Source organism: Lissotriton helveticus, chromosome 5_1, assembly GCF_964261635.1.
Source record: "Lissotriton helveticus chromosome 5_1, aLisHel1.1, whole genome shotgun sequence".
NCBI classification, from domain to species: Eukaryota; Metazoa; Chordata; class Amphibia; order Caudata; family Salamandridae; genus Lissotriton; species Lissotriton helveticus.
Window position 1 is genome coordinate 1,976,372,847 of NC_136065.1, and position 19,948 is coordinate 1,976,392,794.

At 49.7% G+C, this 19,948-nt stretch overlaps 1 protein-coding gene across 1 annotated transcript in view; it reads right to left on the reverse strand.

Annotated features, from left to right (window-relative positions):
• Positions 1–19,948, reverse strand: part of IKZF3 (IKAROS family zinc finger 3) — a 661,121-nt gene that overhangs the window by 618,427 nt on the left and 22,746 nt on the right. The gene's annotated exons all lie outside the window — the stretch shown is intronic.

Here is a 19,948-nt window from a genome sequence, read left to right on the forward strand (position 1 = left end):
AGCAGGATGAAGTGAAGATTTTTATAGTGCGGGTAAGTTTATTCTCAACAGTTTGTTTCTTTCACAACAATGAAAACAATTATCAAAGATTAAAAAGATTACAGCGAGCCCCCTGTTCCTGACCTCGCGAGCAGCAGCTATAAGAGCAGCGTACTAGCGTCCTAAAAAATGCTTCCAGCTGAGTCAATCAGTGCATAGCGTGTTGTGTTAAAGTCTAAGTTATTCAGGTAAATGTGCGCTTGCATTGCCCCGCCTAAATAGGAAGGCAAATGCAGCCGGCCAACCACTAGAGCGCTACTGAAGATGGCGCTGAAGAGTGTCGGATTCCCTGATTAACGCTAAGTAGCGAGATGAAGTGTGGATTTTTATAGTGCAGGTAAGTTTATTCTCAACAGTTTGTTTCTTTCACAACAATAAAAACTATTATCAAAGATTAAAAAGATTACAGCGAGCCCCCTGTTCCTGACCTCGCGAGCAGCAACGATAAGAGCAGCATACTAGCGTCTTTAAAAATCCTTCCAGCAGAGTCAATCGGCGCATAGCATGTGGTGTTAAAGTCTAAATGAGCGCATCACTTTCGAGAAGCATCACTGGGCGGAAGACAGACCAAAGGGAAGAGAGGTGAATTTGAACATAGTCCCCCTTCTCTGAAACAGGAGGAAATGGTGGGGAGAAAAGATGGAGATAGTTAAGTACACTACCTTGAGATCCAGGCGTCCCATCCAGTCGTTGGGGAGGAGGAGGTCCTGTAACATTTGTATTCCCTCCATCTTGAAGTGTTGGTAAACTAGCCACTTGTTGAACAGTGTTAAGTTGAACACCGGCTTTTGGCTGCCATCTATTTTTTACACTATGAAGAGATTGCTTAAAATAGACAGTGGATGAGGAAAGGTCTGTACTATTGTCCCTTTGTGGAGCAGTTTTAACATTTCCAAGACCACAAGCTCGGCTTGAGCAGGAGAAAAGATCAAAAACATAGGGGACTTTTCCTGAACTGGGGAGCCATAGAACTCTATGTGAAAACCGCAGACTGTCTGAAGGACCCATGTGTTGGAGGTAAGAGCCTCCTACTTGTGGGCTAAGTCCTGAAGCCAGCCCCTCAGGAGTTGATGTGGAAGATTTGAACACTATATCCCCTTCTGGAGGCTGAATGCTGTGCGTGGCCAGTCAAATGCACCCTACTTCGGCCAGCCATGGGGAAAAATAGTGGCATAAAGATGGGTTTTGTTAGGCCTAAGCTTTATCAAGTGAACTAAAGGTCTGCACAAGTTTCCTAAGTTCCTGAATGAAAAGATGGCCTAACAACCCCCCTTGTGCAACAGGGCCTGCTTCAGAGGTGGTGAGGTCCCCCAGCTTGCAATCAATCTTGATGAGGAGCTACCAGTGCTGTTAAGTAGAGATAGCGCAGTTTGCGTTCCCGAAGAGTATAATGGCTCGCAGGACCCAGCAAGACAAGGCCTTAGGGAAGATCAGAGACCCGGGCACCTAGTCTTCTTCTGCTTTATCCAGGATATGCGTTAAGGGGTCTGAAAGATCCAGTAGTTTATCCCAGCAAGCCCGCCAAGACCAGTCAATCCCCTTTCTTATTCAAGAAGGTGGCCCTGCATTCATCAATGCCACCTTGTCACCCAGAGAAGAGCATGGGCACTTGGCCCGCAGGCAATAGTGGATCTCCTTATCGAGCGGCGTGCGAAGCCATCCCACAATAAAGGCTGCAACCTTGTCTGCGAGGGCCTATTCAGAAGAACTAGGGTGTATCAGGCTTTCTGGATCCAACATAATGGAAAGAGCCAGTGAGGCCCCCTCTGCTGGATCATCTGACATTTGACTGGGAGAGGTACACTGTGGGCTAGACTCCTGACTCGACCTCGCATCTGACCACAAGTGCAAATCCGCCCCTTGTGGAGGTGAGGGTGGGAATAGGGTAAAGAGAATTCCTGATGTATCAAGCCCCGAAGTCTCGGGTTTCTGGGTATAGAAGGGGATGGATTGGGCACGATCCATAAAGGACCACTTCAGTCTACTAAATGCGCCAAGGTTGACGCCTGGCGCAGAGTTCCTGGAAGCAGTGCTAGTGAGGTGGACCCCTCTGGAGGTGCAGGGGTCCACCTCACTAGCACTGCTTCCAAAGTGCAAGAGGAACTCAGCGCCATGGGGTAGAAGCCCAAAGATCTTATGTGACGCTGTCTTCCTCCTGATAGGTTTCCTTGATGTCACTCATTGCGACCTAGACACAGGGAAGACACAGTACTTCAGGGGTATAAAGCTAGGGCCTCCAGTGGTTCAGTGAGGGTTTAGTTAGTAAGCTGGGAGCTTTCCAACTAAGTATTGCGGACCAGAGGACCAATGACAGGGGCGAGAACCCTGCAGGACACCACCCAACCTTAAACATTTAATGGGCATTTCCTGGTGGATGTCTGCTCACTTCCATCTGTTACATCTCTCTAAGTGCTTCAATATACAGACCCCCGCTGGGCGTACTGCTCCAGGCGTAGGGGCACTGATCACAAAGCTGAGGACCTGGCTGGCGGTGCTGCACACACTGACAAGATTGTGCACGGCCCTAGGTCAACGAGACGTGCTGTGCGTGTGAGATGTGGCTTCCTCTAGTGGCCAGAGGTCCACGTCCCAATGGCCCCAGGCACCAAAGCGCGGAAAATGAAAAGTTAATGGCCACGGAAGAGTGACGAGCATTCCTGCAGCTGGGCAGCAACAATAAATAATACAGAGCCAATAGTACAAAGAACAATACCACAATAAGTCTTAATAACCAGAATTAAAAAGGCTTGGAGACCAGAGACTCTTAGCTCGGCTGCTGAAGCAGCGAAGGAAGAGGCAACATCAACAGAGGGCTATCAAGGACTCCTTATTTGATTGGACAGTGTATAATGTTGAACTGTTGACTCTTTCCCTAAGAGTTATGAGAAATTAAGTTTTTTTGTGTTTCTTCAAAAAATGGCTCCTGTTAAGTAAAGTGAAGAAAGTACAGCGTAATCCTTGCCTCGGATCCCGACATAGAATTCAGGCGACTCGCAGCCTTCATGGATGAGCGATATCAAGCTTAGTAGTTTTATGTAATTTCTTTATTAAGACAATATTGATTCCCTTGTCGAATAAATAACTTGAACTCAACATACAATGCAATGGACATGATTGCTCCAAAATCCAACCAAAATCGCTGAGACTATGTGTTGTACTTATTCCTGCTGCTCAGCCTAGACTGTCAGTTGGATGAAGGGCTGAGCGGTAGGAGGCTGCTCCTGGTGGGGTTTTCCTATCCTCTTCTTAACTTACCATCTTACGTGAATAAAGTACTTACAAGGAACTACAAGGACTATGCTACCTTTATTTACAACATTAAGCTTGCAAGCTTAAGGTCAAAAGCAACTGTAACATTAATGGTGTTATGTGATGAGAGATTTTGACCTTTAAAGTAGTGCTTCACACCGGTTACCTGAAGCTAAGAGTTATCCCCAACTCTGAACCCTGTCTTTGAAAGCACTTGCGTCAAGCGGTCTGAATCGCAGACCCTCCACCATTTGAGAGGAATAGGAGCATTTTTTTTTATGTGGGAATATCGGTATCCCTGGTGGGCTTGACACCCCAGAGAAGTTTACATGGACGACTGCTTTGTTTAGGGGGAATGCGGCTGCCCGAGGCCACCCGGTGGCCATCAAGAGGGCGGCCCCCTAGTCTCAGGGGGCCTCGCCCGCCCCTTGCCTTCGGTCGTCCATTCCTCCCCAGGGAGGTGGAGCCCCGGCAGGAGAGTGGGTGGGCCAGCGAAGCACGTCTGGGGTGGCAGGCAGGGCGAGGGGTATTTAACTTCCCCTCGCCATTTTAGATGCTTCTTTGCCGCTCCGGACGCCGCGCGACCTACGTCAGGGACACTCTTTTCAAAATTGCGGTGAATGATAGCCTACGGGCTGGTCCCCCCCCCCACCCCCCCCCCCTCTGCCTATTTCCACTTTTTGGAGGTCGAGCTGGCTAAGGCGGCCCACTTATCGACGGGCCGCTGAGGAGGTGGGGGTAAAATTAAGCATATCAAGGTTGTATGCGGGGGGGTGCATGCCTCGCGGGGCAGATCTACAGCATAGTTCGATTATTGTTCATTAGGTAAGCGCAGGTGTGGCTCGTATCTCTCCCGCTTGCCCAGCTCGAATCGAAGGGCACCAGGCACATTCGCCCGCTCGCTGCCAAGGTCAGGGTCGGTCAGCCTGGCGGATTAGCGCGGGGTGGGCCATATGCGGGTGCACGCAGACACGCCAAGCCCAACCCCCCGCCGCCCACCCCCCCCCTCCCTCCCCACACGCGGGGAGTGGCGCAGGAGAGGAGACCATTAGAGAAAACGTGGTCAGACGGGAAGACTGCTGACTTTGAAGCTAGTAAGTCACGGTTCGAGCCTTCGGGTCGACTCCACATCCTAGGGATTCTGGGCAAATAACTCAACTTCCCTGTGTACATGTGCAATCGTAACTGGTACGCAGGCAATGCGCTCTATTACCGGTGGGGCGAGTTCGCGCGATATTATCGGCAAACAATAAGGAAGAAACAGTAGGACATTCCGAAGCTCTAAAGGGCCTGGCTGAGTATTAGGTATGCCAAGCTGAAAAGCGTTGCAGCGAGGCAGCAGGAGGTTGCGCCAGCATTTGTCCGCCCTCTGGCAGGCACTAGGCATCCCAGGTCAATGGCTGCTTTCGCGTCCACCGCACCTTTGTGCCCGGAAACGGTTGGCACACCCGTGTGGAGGGACAAGGTGGGGTGGGTCAACAGTTATAATGAGTGACCGTACATGGTGGGATGTTCACTTATCCAGTTCTCCTGTTGCAGGTGTTAAGGAATTCCCGGCAAGGGGTTTGCAGAGCAGCTCTAAGGGGCAGGGTGCAGGTAATTAGGGGGACACCGTAGGCATGTCGTTTTACTACAGTTGCCTCCAGGGCTAGCACTGTGAATGCTTAATGCAGGCAGGTCCCGGGTGCAGCGCCTGGTCCAGGTCGCCCTGGCACCCCGGGTGCAGACAAGGAGATACGATAGGCAATTAGATGGCCGCCTGTTCCCCACCACTGGGTGTCCATGCCAGCCACATATGCCCTTAGCTGATGGCGGAGAGCAGCCTGATTCTGTACCGGACAACGAAAAGGGCAGCCAGGGTGAGCGCATTAGAAGGGGCTCCTCCTGACCCCACTAGTTACCACCCAAGGTATGAGGCTGGGTTGGAGTAACTGTCAAGCGTTTTCATTTCCAGATCACCATCCTTGCTTGTCCAGATTTGACCCCATGCACTGTTGTTACTGTTGTGCTGTGTTGTTAGCAGGGCTTCGTAATTGTACCCGTGCCCCCGCCTGTTATCTCTCGCAATACTATGCCGTTTTAACATGCACAACATGCCAGGGTGCACTGAGACCTGGTAAGAGCTGTACTCACGCATTCATTTTCCTTTCAGACCGACGTCGTGCCTGAATTTGACCTCTTACGTATTCTGCACCCCCCCCTGCAAGTGGATTTGTCTTACAGAGGTATGTACAGTGGGCGCGGGGTTAGCAGAGGGTGGCAGGAGGGGTGGTAACGGCGCACTACAGCAGCATTGTTGGTGGGCAGGCTCTTGAGCGGGGGCTCAGCCGTGCATCTCTTCCTTTCCGGCCAGCTCACAGCCACTTTCTTTTTCAGGGTACACCAAGTGCGGAATGGATATCCAGGGATCCCCCCCGCTTTTCACCCAGATGTCCCAAGTCGATGACTCCATGCCAGGTCCTTCCCATGATGCACAGCTGAAAGCGGTCATGGATCTGATCAAGAAAAAAAGGGGTCGCTTGGGCCAGCGAACGTTTGAACTCTAACTATCCCGGGGACTCCGGGGCCGGTTTGTCGCCCCCAGCAGCTGAACAGGAGACACTTGAGGAGGCTGGGCCCACCAGGTCCAAGCGGGGGCGGAAGACAACAGTGAAAGACTTTCCCGTGGACCAGCCACCCGCCGTGCGCCCGAAATAGTCAGAAACGTTATCGTGCATGCGGCCGCTTCCCCTCCCGCCGCGGTCAGGGCGCACCCCCACCGGCGGCACCTGCGCCCACCCCAGACTTTTCCGCACGTGAGGACCTTGGTAAGCTCACGAATACCCTTGCAGACTTCATGTCAGAGGTCAGAGCAGGATTAAGGGCGCCTACCCTCCCAGCAGGGGCAGTGCCTGTGCATCCCGTGGCACCAGCACCGGCTCCTCTGGCCCCGGCCGAGGCATTGTTTACTCAAGTGTGGGTCAGGCTCACAGCTCAGGGTGGTCCAGGTACCAGCAGCGCTACGGTCACCTCTCCAGCAGCCCAGGCTGACCCGGCTTCCCTGGGCGCCCAGCAATGCGCAGCGCCAGTGACGCCCCCTGCCCCAGTTATTCCTCCTGTTTCCCCTGCCGCCCCTGCCGTGCCCGTGCAACCCGCAGCGCCCGCCACTTCCTCCAGCACGGCTACCCCGGGGGTGGCTCCCGCCCCAACGTCACAGATGACCATGGCCCCCTTGCTGTCGGGTAAGTGCTCCCTCGCCTGGCAGGTGCCGCAGACGGCTAGGGAGGGGATCTGGCGTAGGGAGTTTATTGACATTTTCTCCCTGCTCATGCTTGGGGCCGATGGGGTGGACATCAGAAAAATGGGGGGAAAAGAGGAGGACAAGAAGGTCCGCTTTCAGGCCTGGCCTGAGAACTCCCTCAAGAACTGGAGGCAGGCGTTCTCCATCTAGCAGCAGTCACCACGGAGCGCTTTCCTGAGCAGGCCCAGGGCCTTTTCCAGTATGCGAGTGTCATAACGGAAGAGGCTGAATCGACTGGCATGGGCTGATACAGATATGATTGTGAGTTCAGGAAGAAGATGGCGGTTTGTCCAGAGTTAGATTGGGATCAAATGGAAGTAAGGCTATGGATGCAGCACATGGGCAAGGGTAAGACAGATGCGGTGGACAAAAGCAGCTCCAATGATAAGAAGGTTGAAGCAGGCAGGGGCCAGACCAGGAGAATAAAGGGCATTCCAAGCAGTCCTCTCGGGGGGGCCGAGGTGGAGGGAGCTTCCATAAACAAGGGAACAGAAAGAGCACAGGGACATGCAGGCTGTACAACGGGGGAAATTGCACCTGGGGGAATGCGAGCAGATTTGCCCACTCCTGCAGCAAGTGCAGCGGCTCCCATTCTGCCACGTCATGCGATAAGCGCGAGCCTGCAGCGGGCCCTGCCAGACGAGACAAGTAACAGCCTTTTCCCGGCCTGGTCCTGCACCTCTCGTCCCACCCCGCCGCCTCTCCTTCCTTCCTTCCTTCCCTCCTGACCATGCCTCCTTCCCCACTGCAGCGGCCCCCACCCCGGTGGCCTCTTCCCAGGGCAAAGGTCCGTCTCCGATCATCATCCCCAACCTCTTACCTCTCCTCAGGATCTACCCCAATGTGAAAGATAGGGCCACTTTAGCGGAAGGCTTTCTTGAGAGCTTCAAGATCCCATACCTGGGTCCCAAGGTCAGCAGTGACTCTGAGAACCTGAAGTCAGCGAGGGACCTCTCGGAGGTGGGGGGCGAAAAGATCAGAAAAGAACTGGCACTAGGGAGGGTGGCGGTCCCGTTTCCTCTTCCGCCCCTCCCTGACTTTTTGGTATCCCCCCTGGCTGTGGTCCACAAAAAGGAGTTAGGGTCTTTCAGGCTCATCCACCACCTTTCTTTCCCGGAGGGCGACTCAGTTAATTCTTGGCTGGCGGAGGGTGCCAGCTCGGTATCCTACTGTTCTTTAGACATGGCAATTGACCTGGTTAGGAGAGCAGGGAAGGGGGCCTGGTTGGCCAAAGAAGACATAGAGGCAGTTTTTAGACTCTTGCCGGTTCACCCTGAGAGCCAGCACCTCCTGGGCTTCAAGTGGAAAGGGGATTTCTTCTTTGACAAGTGCATGCCCAAGGGCTGCGCGGTATCCTGCGCCTTTTTTGAGGCCTTCAGTTCTTTCCTGCAGTGGTCTCTCTCCGTGAAATATGACGGTGAAGCAGTGACGCACTACCTTGATGATTTCTTATTCATTGGGAGGGATGGTACGCAGGAATGTGGTGATGGACTAAAATGCTTCATGGACCTGACTAGACACCTGGGAGTGCCTTTGGCACCTGGCAAGACGGAAGGCCTGGCACAGGTTCTCACATTTCTGGGCATTGAGTTAGACACCGTTATGGACGTGTCGAGACTCCCTGCCGGGAAGATGCAGGACTTGCAACGGGATATTCAGGAACTGCTGGGGAGAGTCAAAGCACCCCTAGGGGCCGTCCAGAGCCTCCTGGGCAAGCTCAACGTTGCTGCACGAGTCATCCCACTGGGCCGAGTGTTTGCTAGAAGATTAGCCAGGGCTACGGTCAGGGTGGTCAAGCGCCATCACCTCGTGAAACTGTCTGCTGGCCTGAAGAAAGACTTGGTGATGTGGGAAGAATTCTTGTCTGACTTTAATGGGACGGTGATATGGAGGGCCCCTTGGGTAGACAGTCCAGAAATCAGCATGTTCACGGACGCATCAGGAAGGGAGTGCTTTGATGCAATTCTGGGCGAACACTGGTGTGCGCAGGAATGGCCCAACGCCTGGCGCAAGCGTGGCATCACCTCCAACATCACTGTGCTTGAACTTTTCCCTATTTTCATTGCTTTACACCTCTGGCCTGGGCTTCTGTCGGACAGAAAGGTCCTCTTCTGGTCAGACAACATGGCGGTCGTCCAGGCTATCAACGGGCAAACAGCCAGTTGCCCGCTGGTACTGTGTCTGCTGAGGGAGTTAGCCAGAGGGAGCCTACGCTGCAACATTGAGTTTAGGGCTAGGCACATTGCGGGGGTCAAAAACGTAGCAGCTGATGCTCTTTCTCGTTTCCAGTGGGACCGTTTCCGGGCGGCGTGCACGCGGGCAAGAGCAGAGATGACCCCCTTCCCACCAGCACTCTGGCGCATCTTGGAGTGGAGCAGGAGTTAAGAGCATTAGGGGAGAGATCGCTGACCCCAGGTACGAGAAGGCGCTATGGGAGTCACCTTGCGAATTTCAACAAAGCTGTTGAGGACATGGGCTTGTCAGCCTTGACTCTTGAGGACAGAGTGCAGGCATTTGTTGTTTGGGCTAAAAAACAAGGAAAATCACACTCCTGGGCCTGTGGCCACCTGGTGGCTATCAGCCATGATGCCAGATTGAGAGGGGCACGGGATCCGGCTAAGTCCTTTGTCATCAGGGCGGCCCTGAAGGGTTGGGCGAGGGACAAACCTAGGGTCCCCGACAATAGGTCACCCATTGATTTCCCCACCTTACAATCCATGCTAGATGTTCTAAAAGCAGTGGCACACTCGCAGTTTGAGGCCTCCCTGTTTGCGGTGGCCTTTTGCCTAGCCTTCTTTGGAGCGTTTCGGAGCAGCGAGATAGTGGCTCGCTCCAAGACCGACAGCTCAGGGGACGCCCTGGGACTGTCGGACATTAGCGTAGACAGGAACACGACCATCACACTCAGGAGGTCTAAGACAGACCAAGTAAGAAAAGGGGTAGTTATTGTGCTGGCCCCCCTCGGGGACCCTACATATTGTCCAGTTGCTGTCACACAGGTCTACCTCGCCCAACGTCCAGCAGCAGAAGGATAACTCCTGATTCATGCAGACCTTAGCCCACTCACTAAGTACCAAATGGACAAAATAATGTTGGCATGCCTCACCAGAGCAGGATTGTTGGCTCAGGGGAAGAAGTTTTCCAGCCACTCGTTCAGAATAGGGGCAGCTACTGCGGCCTTCAAAGCTGGCATGCAGCCAGCGAGTGTTCAAAAAGTGTGGCGCTGGTAGTCCCTTTGTTACAAGCGGTACATCCGCCCATGATGGGCTAGCTGTTGCCGCAGTTTACAGTGTCATTACAGTTGTAAATATTGGTGTGCAGTGTTTTAGTGTGTTGTGCAAACCTTAAGTCAATAAAGGAAAGAAAGTGAATCGTGTCTTTTGTTTTGACAGGGTAAAGAGTGTGGGTCTTGGGGCATTCGACCGTCACCAGGTTGGGTCGGTGGGCAGCCATCAGGAACTGGACGCAGGGTTTCTCGAACACAGATTGGGTGTGGTTGGGTTTCCCAGGCATGCGCTGGAACAGCCGAGTGTACAGATTAAAGGAAGCGCTATCTGCGGCGGGGCCCCGCCTCATCACTTGGTCATTCACCTGGGGGTAACGACCTCACGAACCTGGGAAGGTCTACACTATTGCAGAAGATGAAAATTTACTTGGGAGAGGCCTGCAGACTAGTGGGGGAGTGTGAAGTCTGGTGGTCAGAAATTGTGCCACGCAGGGTGTGGCAGGACGCTAATTCATGCGAAGCTATAGATAGGTCTAGGAGAAAAATCAACAGCGCCATGAGAAAATTCACCAAACAGATGGGCATTGGTTTCATCAGGCATGAAATGATTCAGGACAGGATCAAAGGCTACTTTGAAGTAGACGGGGTTCACATTTCACCAGTCGGGTTGGACTTGTTCCTCTTGGACTTACGAGAAGCTCTGCAGAGCAAGGGTTGCAGGTAATCTAGGTAGCTAAGTGTGGGGGGCCCGGACGTTGACGGTGGCCACCGGCCGGGCTGTGGCGGAGTTACAGGGCGATCCGGAAGCAAGAGAGGTGCAGCACTGTACTTCAGCGGGCACATAGGGGTGCCAGAGCCTAAAACCTGGAAACTCAAGGGAGGTCCGGGAATCCGTGTCGGCGCCTCAGTAGTCCTTCGGGCGGTTGTGGGCCTGTGCAACCGGGGGGTTGGCCTACAGACGCTCCGCCCGGCAAGGGGCTGGAGTATATTATTACCATAATAGGGCAGCATATAGGTGGTTCGCCACGGTGCTGCTTGGCTCATCAGGCGGGCAGGTGGCGAGAATGCGGCCTGCCCTTGGATCGCCCGTAAGATAACCCACAATGATTACATAATGTTCTATGTAATAAACCTGCAGCAACTTTCCCCAATCTAACACTGTGTTTACGTGTTATTTGCGGGATGTTTGGGTATGTTGGGGCGGGGGTTCTGTTGCCATGATGAGACTAAGACACCTCTGTCAGCAGTTTTTTTTGTTCTACCTGTGGGGAGATCGGTGAATGCTGTGTTGTCTCGCCCCATGGAGTGAAAGCAGCGCGCAGCAAGCAACATTCAGAACAGGAAAAACCTAATTGAATGACTACTGGTTTGAAGTGTGCGTGCCACATTGGGGATTCACATTTTTTTCTTGTGTTGCTTTGTAGCACATACTGAGTCTGGGAATCATTTGTTAGTGCCAAGTTGAACGGGGGCACAGGTTTGGGCCCCGGTGGGTGGTACTTTAAAACTGTGGTGATTTGTCACGATTCGGAAGTGATGGCAGCAATCTAGGGGGCAATCTGTAGGGCAAACACACTTTCAAAAGGCAAACAAATTTTTATGGAAACCGTTAATCACTCTGAAGTTAAAATACAAATTGGCCGCGAGACACTCACCTTGCTTTGTTTGTCACGCAGTGACCATCTCACTGTCAGTGCGGTAAAGCTTTTCAAGGAAGCTTTGCTGATTTACCGTGCCGTGAGCATACGGCAAGGTGTGCTGAACGTGCCGCCATCTTATGGTGCACTACGTTATTTGCCGCAAGTTTACAGCACCCTGCCAACCACGTTTTTAAAGGAGATTTCACCATTGCTTTCCTCCGTTGTTAACAGCACGACTTACTTGTGGCAAATGTGGAACTGCTGCTTCTTTTTAAGGGACACCAGACTCGAAGGGACTGTGTTTTTGCAATTATTCCTTGTCGCTGCGTGTTACTCTGCATAATTGTGGTATATTGCTCGGGGGAAAAGATCGAGCTACGGTGTTTGAAATAAAAGGAAGGCGCATGAGAGAACATAAGGGCCAGTGAGGCCAAGACTGGTATAAAGAGCAAGCAGTTCATAATTTGGAAAATGCTGTAATAAGATGACCTTATGTACTTGAAGCCAGTTTTTTCACTTAACATGTTCTTTTTCTTCAGATGTTTGATAATAATTAAGCCTTTTGTTGTTTGTGGGACATGACAAGACTACCAAATCACCTTCTGGTGGTTGTGTATGGGATGACACTAAGGGCTAGATGTAGGTAATTCTCATTTACCGACTCTAGAATACCGAATTTTACCGATTCGGTATTCTAGATTCGGTAAATGAGATGTAGTTAAAAATTCTGTATTTTTTACCGAATCTGTAGGATTCTGTAATTACCGAATCGGTATTTACCGATTCGGTAATTGTCGTTGATTCCTATGGGCCTTGAGGCCCATAGGAATCAATGTCAATTACCGAATCGGTAAATACTGATTCGGTAAAAATACAGAATTTGCAAGGGGGACTGGGTGCCACTTTGACACCCTGTTGCACCCCTGATTCTGGCTTGTGTGCCATGTGGCACACATAGATACCCTAAGGGCATGGCACAGGTGTACATGCACAGATGTGCATGTACACAGGAATTCGTTATTTACCATGGAATAGTATTCCATGGTAAATAACGGTTCGGTAAGGGCCTGTGGCACTGATTACAGTGCCACCTACATGTAGATTTACCGATTCGGTAAATATACCGATTCGGTATTTTACCGAATCGGTAAATTTACAGAATCGGTAAATATACCGATTTGTCACTTTTTCTGGCCCCTACATCTCCATCTGCAAATACCGGTCGGTAACGGCCGAAATCGGCCGTTACCGACCGGTATTTGCCTTCCTACATCTGGCCCTAAGTTTTTTTCAGTCACTCAATATTTCGTGGTCTGCATGAAATGGCTGTAAGATGTAGTTGTATCACTTGTTGGTTGTAGTACATAAGATGACTATTAGCTTCTAAGTCACTCATTATTTTTATAGTTGTGCATGAGATGCATGCCATGTGTTAAGTCACTCATGTTTTCTACTGTTCATGAGATGACTGAGAAGTTGTTTTAGTCACTCATTGCTTGTATGGTGTATGGGAATTTATGTTGCGCATGAGATGGCTGTCAAGCTTAAGCCACTCATTACTATATTGTTTTGCATTTTTGGAACTCCTGCTTTGGTACGGCAGTCTGTGAACAGGTCACCTTATTATTAATATTGTTATTTTCTATAAATTATTTTGTTTGGCACGAGATTGGGAGTCTGTGACCTTAGGTCTTCAGCGCGGGACCTAAGTGACGTGACTCCTGTCACAGTTGTACGTTTCGTATAATGTGTGTATGATGGTTGCATTTTTCCCTGTCACGCCGTGAGTTTGGACCCTTTTGCCTCGTGCTGACCTGGCCAGTCGGTTTGTTTGGTTTTTTGGGTTTTGTATGTTGTGTACTGGCGTGGTGGTGTGTTGGGTATTTCGATTTGGGAGTAATGTTGTTTTTGTTTGAGGAAGGGAGAAGGTGATGGTGAATGTAATTTGGTGATTTGCGTGAGTGAATGTTAATTGCTGATCTTACCTGATTTCATGTTAATTTCTGAAGTTGCATGATTTGACTTGTTCTCCGCAATTTTATTCTTATTTATTGTTCTTCTATTAAAGAAGGGAGATGTGTTGTACTTATTCCTGCTGCTCAGCCTAGAGTGTTGGTGTGAGAGCTTGTTGGAATGTTGAGTGTGTAAGAATGTCAGTTAGATGAAGGGCTGAGCGGCAGGAGGCTGCTCCTGGTGGGGTTTTCCTATCCTCTTCTTAACTTACCATCTTACTTGAATAAAGTACTTACAAGGAACTACAAGGACTACGCTACCTTTATTTACAACACTATTCTTCTTAGGTACAATGCCACACCATGCATGGAATTATTTTAGTTCAGTTGAGTGACACAAACTCAGTGGTGAAACAATAATAGCACTTAGTAGATATTGATCAAGTCCCAATTCTCCAGAGTAAAATGTGAAGCACACTTGTGCTTAGTCAAGATTGAAGTACAGTCATCTTCTTTAGAATCAGTGTCTAAAGTCCTCTTTTTTATTTTTGTTCTTTGTGGCATCCTGAATAACAGGAAGCTCCTTTGCCGTTTCACAGGTTTGGTTACTTTCCTGTGAAACTGAAGTCTTCCACACATGCCAATGTCTATAAATAGATGTTCTGGAGGTCCTTCAGAGTGATGTTGCTTTGGTCTTCCATAGAAATTCTGTGCAGCTCTTCTGAATTTGAGTATTTTTGGGCCAAAATGGCTTGATCCCATTGACGAACAACCTGTTCCGCCCAACCATGACCTTATTTTTAAACTTGCTCTCCCCTGAGGCGGAAGCCGGGGGTTCTCTTTCTATCCCTGTTGCACTTATTTTAATAGCGCATTTTCAATTGTTGTGGTTACTGTCTGCTCATTGGGCGATAACTTTACACATGTATTTTTAAATACATGATTGGTGGCTAAATTACTCACATCACCTTCTGGACATTCACTGCGCACTGCATTGCGCGTCTGCAGCTTATTGTCATCAGCGCTGCCCTTTCGGCGCGATCACGTGACCACTCGTGACACCCGCCATCTTGAGCAGGGAAGGGCTGCGCTCCAGTCGATCGAGCGCTCCCGCCCCCTGTATGTATTTAAGGAGCGTCCTCCCTTAACCTCGGTAAACCTTATTTTTAAACTTGCTCTCCCCTGAGGCGGAAGCCGGGGGTTCTCTTTCTATCCCTGTTGCACTTATTTTAATAGCGCATTTTCAATTGTTGTGGTTACTGTCTGCTCATTGGGCGATAACTTTACACATGTATTTTTAAATACATGATTGGTGGCTAAATTACTCACATCACCTTCTGGACATTCACTGCGCACTGCATTGCGCGTCTGCAGCTTATTGTCATCAGCGCTGCCCTTTCGGCGCGATCACGTGACCACTCGTGACACCCGCCATCTTGAGCAGGGAAGGGCTGCGCTCCAGTCGATCGAGCGCTCCCGCCCCCTGTATGTATTTAAGGAGCGTCCTCCCTTAACCTCGGTAAACCTTATTTTTAAACTTGCTCTCCCCTGAGGCGGAAGCCGGGGGTTCTCTTTCTATCCCTGTTGCACTTATTTTAATAGCGCATTTTCAATTGTTGTGGTTACTGTCTGCTCATTGGGCGATAACTTTACACATGTATTTTTAAATACATGATTGGTGGCTAAATTACTCACATCACCTTCTGGACATTCACTGCGCACTGCATTGCGCGTCTGCAGCTTATTGTCATCAGCGCTGCCCTTTCGGCGCGATCACGTGACCACTCGTGACACCCGCCATCTTGAGCAGGGAAGGGCTGCGCTCCAGTCGATCGAACGCTCCCTCCCTTCCCGCCCCTTCATGTACAAAAAGAAAGGTACTTCCCGTCCGCGCAGCGGGCGGGCGCAGCGGGCGCGCCGGCGGCGCGCCGGAGGCGCGCCAGAGGCAAGCCCGTCTGCGCCCGTCCGCGCCGGGACCGGGCCCAGGGCCACAAATCCTGCCAAAAATTTATCGGCAAGTATCATAACCTACTCCAGTCATGATCTAATTGCCTCATGTCCTCGTGACTCGTCCAAATGTCTAAAAAGGAACCTCTCAGATATTCACAAAGACACGACTATAGCCTGTCCTCACTGTCTCTACTCCATCCCCCTGCTTCCTCCCCTTCAATTCACGGGCACTCCTATCAACTATGATGCAGGTTATACTACTTCTATGGCTCTTATCAATGCACGTTCTCTTGGCAAGCACAGGCAGGAAATATTTGATCTTATTACTGACTATTCTCTTGATATTTTGTTCATCACGGAAACGTGGACAGATGAATCCTCACAGCCAGATCTGATCATCGCTGTGCCACCAGGATTTAAGGCCTACTGTCAGGATAGGCCCAAACAAAGAGGGGGTGGGCTGGCCATAATCGCCAGAGACACTTACCCTGTGAAAACAACCGTCATTCCTTCCACCGCCTGTGAGGCCATGCAATTCTCTATCAACATCTCCCCCTTATTCAACTTTAAGGGAATGTTAATATATCGGCCCCCGGGATCAAAAACTACTTTTCTGTCCAGCTTAAACTCCATAATGGAATCTGTAGCTACAGAAACCAGCTTCACAGTTCTCGGTGACCTGAATTTCCATTTGGATCTTGATCACCTAGCTGATTCCGTTGCCCTCATCTCTGACCTAGGCAATCTAGGATTAAAACAGCTTGTTAGGTCCCCCACTCACCAAGCGGGCCACATTCTGGACCCTATTTTTTCCAATTTAGAAGGACTCCAAATCACCAACATTCTGCCCATGCAGTGGACAGATCACTTTGCAATCTTTGCGAACATTGCTTCTCACAATGATTATTATAACAATTCCCAATCGGTCCCTAAACTACCGTTTAAAGATTGGAAAAATATAAATCTAGAAAATTTCAAGTCTACACTTATACTATCCTGTCCAGAGTTCGTTGCCGACCCCAATATAGCTCTCCAGCAATTATATGACTGGATTGGTCAGGCATCCCACCAATCAGCCCCTTCCAAGGAACACTCTAGCAACCGACTTAAACCCTCCGCTCCTTGGTACGATGACAAACTTAGGACACAAAAACAGATAAACCGCAGCAAGGAGAGAATCTGGAGGAAAGACTATGATGCTGTCAGTAAGTCTGCCTATAGGGAAGCTGTTGCCCTATATAAAAATATGATAGCGCAAGCTAAAAGAGAATACTATACTGACCAAATCGAGCAGGCCAGGAACTCTAGTAAACAACTATTCTCTATTACCAAAGCTTTATCAGGAAATTCCCCTGACCTCACGCCTCCCCCGTCACAATCTCTGTGTGACGCTCTTGCATCTTTTTTCTACACCAAAGTAGACGACATCTACCAAGCATTCTCTTCCAAATCACCTCCGGTCGCCACATCTTCCGTTATCCCCTCTTCAGTTAATGTCTTTCCGTGTTTTCAACCAGTTACCCAGGAGCAAATAAAAAACACACTACTGACCATTAAATCAGGTTCACTCCTCGACCCTTGCCCCTTATCTGTCCTCAGACCAGCTTTAGAAGTCATCCTGCCAGCTCTCACACAGGTCTGTAACCTGATACTGCGGTCAGGCCAATACCCTAATTCGCTCAAAAATACGCTACTAAAGCCTTTGCTAAAAAAACCTTCGCTCGATAAAAATGAGCTGAAAAACTACCGACCTATTGCCAGCTTACCGTTCATTGCTAAGACCATTGAAAAGATCATGAACACCCAGATCTCTGAGTTCATCGAGGTTCACCAGCTCCTGGACGATACACAGTTTGGGTTTCGAAAATTTCACGGGACCGAGACCGCCTTGATTAAAGCCGCGGATGACATCAGGGAGATTAGGGACCAAGGTGGCACTGCCATATTGGTGCTGCTAGATCTATCAGCGGCTTTTGACACGGTCGACCACAACATCTTGGTCGACCGTGTCCAAGGATTTGGCATTTGTCACTCTGCCAAAAACTTAATAGCCTCCTTTCTTGCCAATAGAACGCAGGCGGTCATCCTAGGACCATTTCAATCAGCACAACTCTCCGCCCCCTGTGGTGTCCCTCAAGGCTCATCCCTTAGTCCGACACTTTTTAACATCTATGTGTCGGACCTAGCTAAGACCATCAAAGCTCATGGGATGAGCCTTACCTCGTACGCCGACGACACCCAACTAGTGTTGGCGATCAAGGGTGACGGAGAGCAAGTAGCTGAAAAATTTAAGAAAGGGCTCCTAGACATAGGAGACTGGATGGAATCCAACTGTTTAAAGCTAAACTCAGAGAAAACTGAGGTGCTTATCTTCGGTCCACTGTCTCCAGCCTGGTCCACCAGTTGGTGGCCAGAAACCTTTGGTACCCCTCCCACACCGACCTCGAAGGTCAGGAATCTGGGGATTATCTTCGACGATGGACTTAATTTCATGGATCATGCCAATAAGACAGCATCCACAGCGCACCTAAAACTAAAAATGATTCGCAAAATTCGTCCTTTTCTACCCGATTCTGCGATAAAGACACTGGTCTCGGCTCTTGTCCTCTCATCCCTGGATTACTGTAACGGCTTATTTCTCAATGCGCAATCTCGAGTCACCACAAAACTTCAAACTATACAGAATGCAGCAGCCCGTCTCATTACCGGCAAAACAAAGTTCGAACCTATTGCCCAAAATATAAAAGACCTTCACTGGCTGACTGTACAAAAAAGGATCCACTTCAAGGCTCTCTGTATAGTTTTTAAATCAGTTAATAATCGAGGACCACATTTTTTGAGAGACAAACTTCAATTTTACAAACCGACAAGAGCTTTACGCTCAGCCACTCTTAATCAACTGTCTGTCCCACGCACCAAAACAGTGTCCTGGGGAGACCGTCGCTTTCTGGTGGCGGCCCCCAGACTTTGGAACGCCTTGCCTCTCAACATCAGACGAAGTGCTACGCTGTTTCAGTTTCGTAAACTCTTGAAAACCTGGCTGTTCTCTCATTAACCATGTTCAGCTGTCATTCTGTTTACTCTGCTCTCCCACTTTTTCAATAATGGTTTTTAGCGCCTTGACGCCTAAGGGTATAAGTAGCGCTTTACAAGTGTCAAAAATAAATAAATAAATAAATGAGTCTTGCATGTTCCATGATCAAATTCTTTCAAAGGATCTTCAGTAAGAACCAGGCCTGATTGGTCAGTAAATCTTTGAATAACTGCTTTTCTGTCTTTGACACCAGAGTTTGAGTTATCCAAACAGATAAGTTTCTTAAAACACAGAAGAATTGCCACCCCTTTGTCAGTTAAGTTGGGGTTGTCTTTAAGGTGCCTGTGGGACTGTGCAGGCTGGTGCGGCTTTCACAGCCGTGCTGAAGTACGAGGGTTCCAGCACTTACAAAGCGCAGACAGGTACATCCATGCAGACTGATTCTTACTTCCACTGATTTGTGCAATCAAAGTGATTGGGGGGGGACTCACGGAGGCTCGTTCGTGCCCACTCGCTGCGGACTTCTTGATGGCAATGGTGAAGCGGGGAGATCTCTGGGAGCGGAGGGAGGAGGTTGGGCAGAGAGGCGAATGCTGCTGGACAGAAGTGAGGAAGCATAGTAGTCGATTCACCCTTAGCTTAGCAATTCGGTGCTGGACTTTTTCCATTGAAGCTGGACCAAGGTTGATTTGCATACGGCTGGGTCTAATCTAAGGTGGCATAGTGGGAAAAATTGATGAACTGGCTGCACCACTGAGTAATTAACCATGGCTGAGATGAATTGAAGTATTTCATTCATCATTTTTTTCTCCACTTTCTGTTTTTCATAGTGACCCCTCATGAGCGACAGGTATACCCAGATGTGGGTCCCATGCTCACTGTGCCATTGGAACAAAGCTGCACCCACCTGAAGAGGCCCACTTACACTTACACTAAAACTGGTCTTGGTATACCAAGGTATAACAAGCTCCATGATGGGGCTCAGCTTCTAGTTGCAGGTTGTCTTGCTTTTCGTTTATCCACAATCTGGACGGGAAGATGGGGTCCCAAAACATAGCTGGTACCATAGTGATTGTCTGTTTAGGTTAGAGACCAGAGACATATTTGTTGGAAGTAACGGTGGGCTTGGGGGGGTCAGAGTGAGTGTAAGGCCCATCCATGACTGTGTTGGATCTTTCATTGTGATGCCTTAAGTGTGACGGATATACCCAGATTGGGTCCCGTGCTCACTGTGCCACTGGAACCAAGCTACACCCAACTGAAGTGGTACAATTGGACTGAAACTGATCTTTGGTTGCTTGTGTTCTGTTTCGGGGTGGACCTGGTTTGGCAATCCGGACTAGACTGTTCTCTCTGGTACATGACCCGGGCTGATTTGCATATGGCTGAGTCTACACTGGGGTGGCACTATCGGCAACAAACCACTATCTGGGATAAAGCCTTGAGTATTATCAGTTGATGAGACAAATTCAATAATTTTTTGTATTTTTCTTTAATGGGATCATGCACTGTACAAACCTATATCACCGTTCAATAGCGTTAATTTTCCATTTACCTTATTAAGATCACACTTTTAAA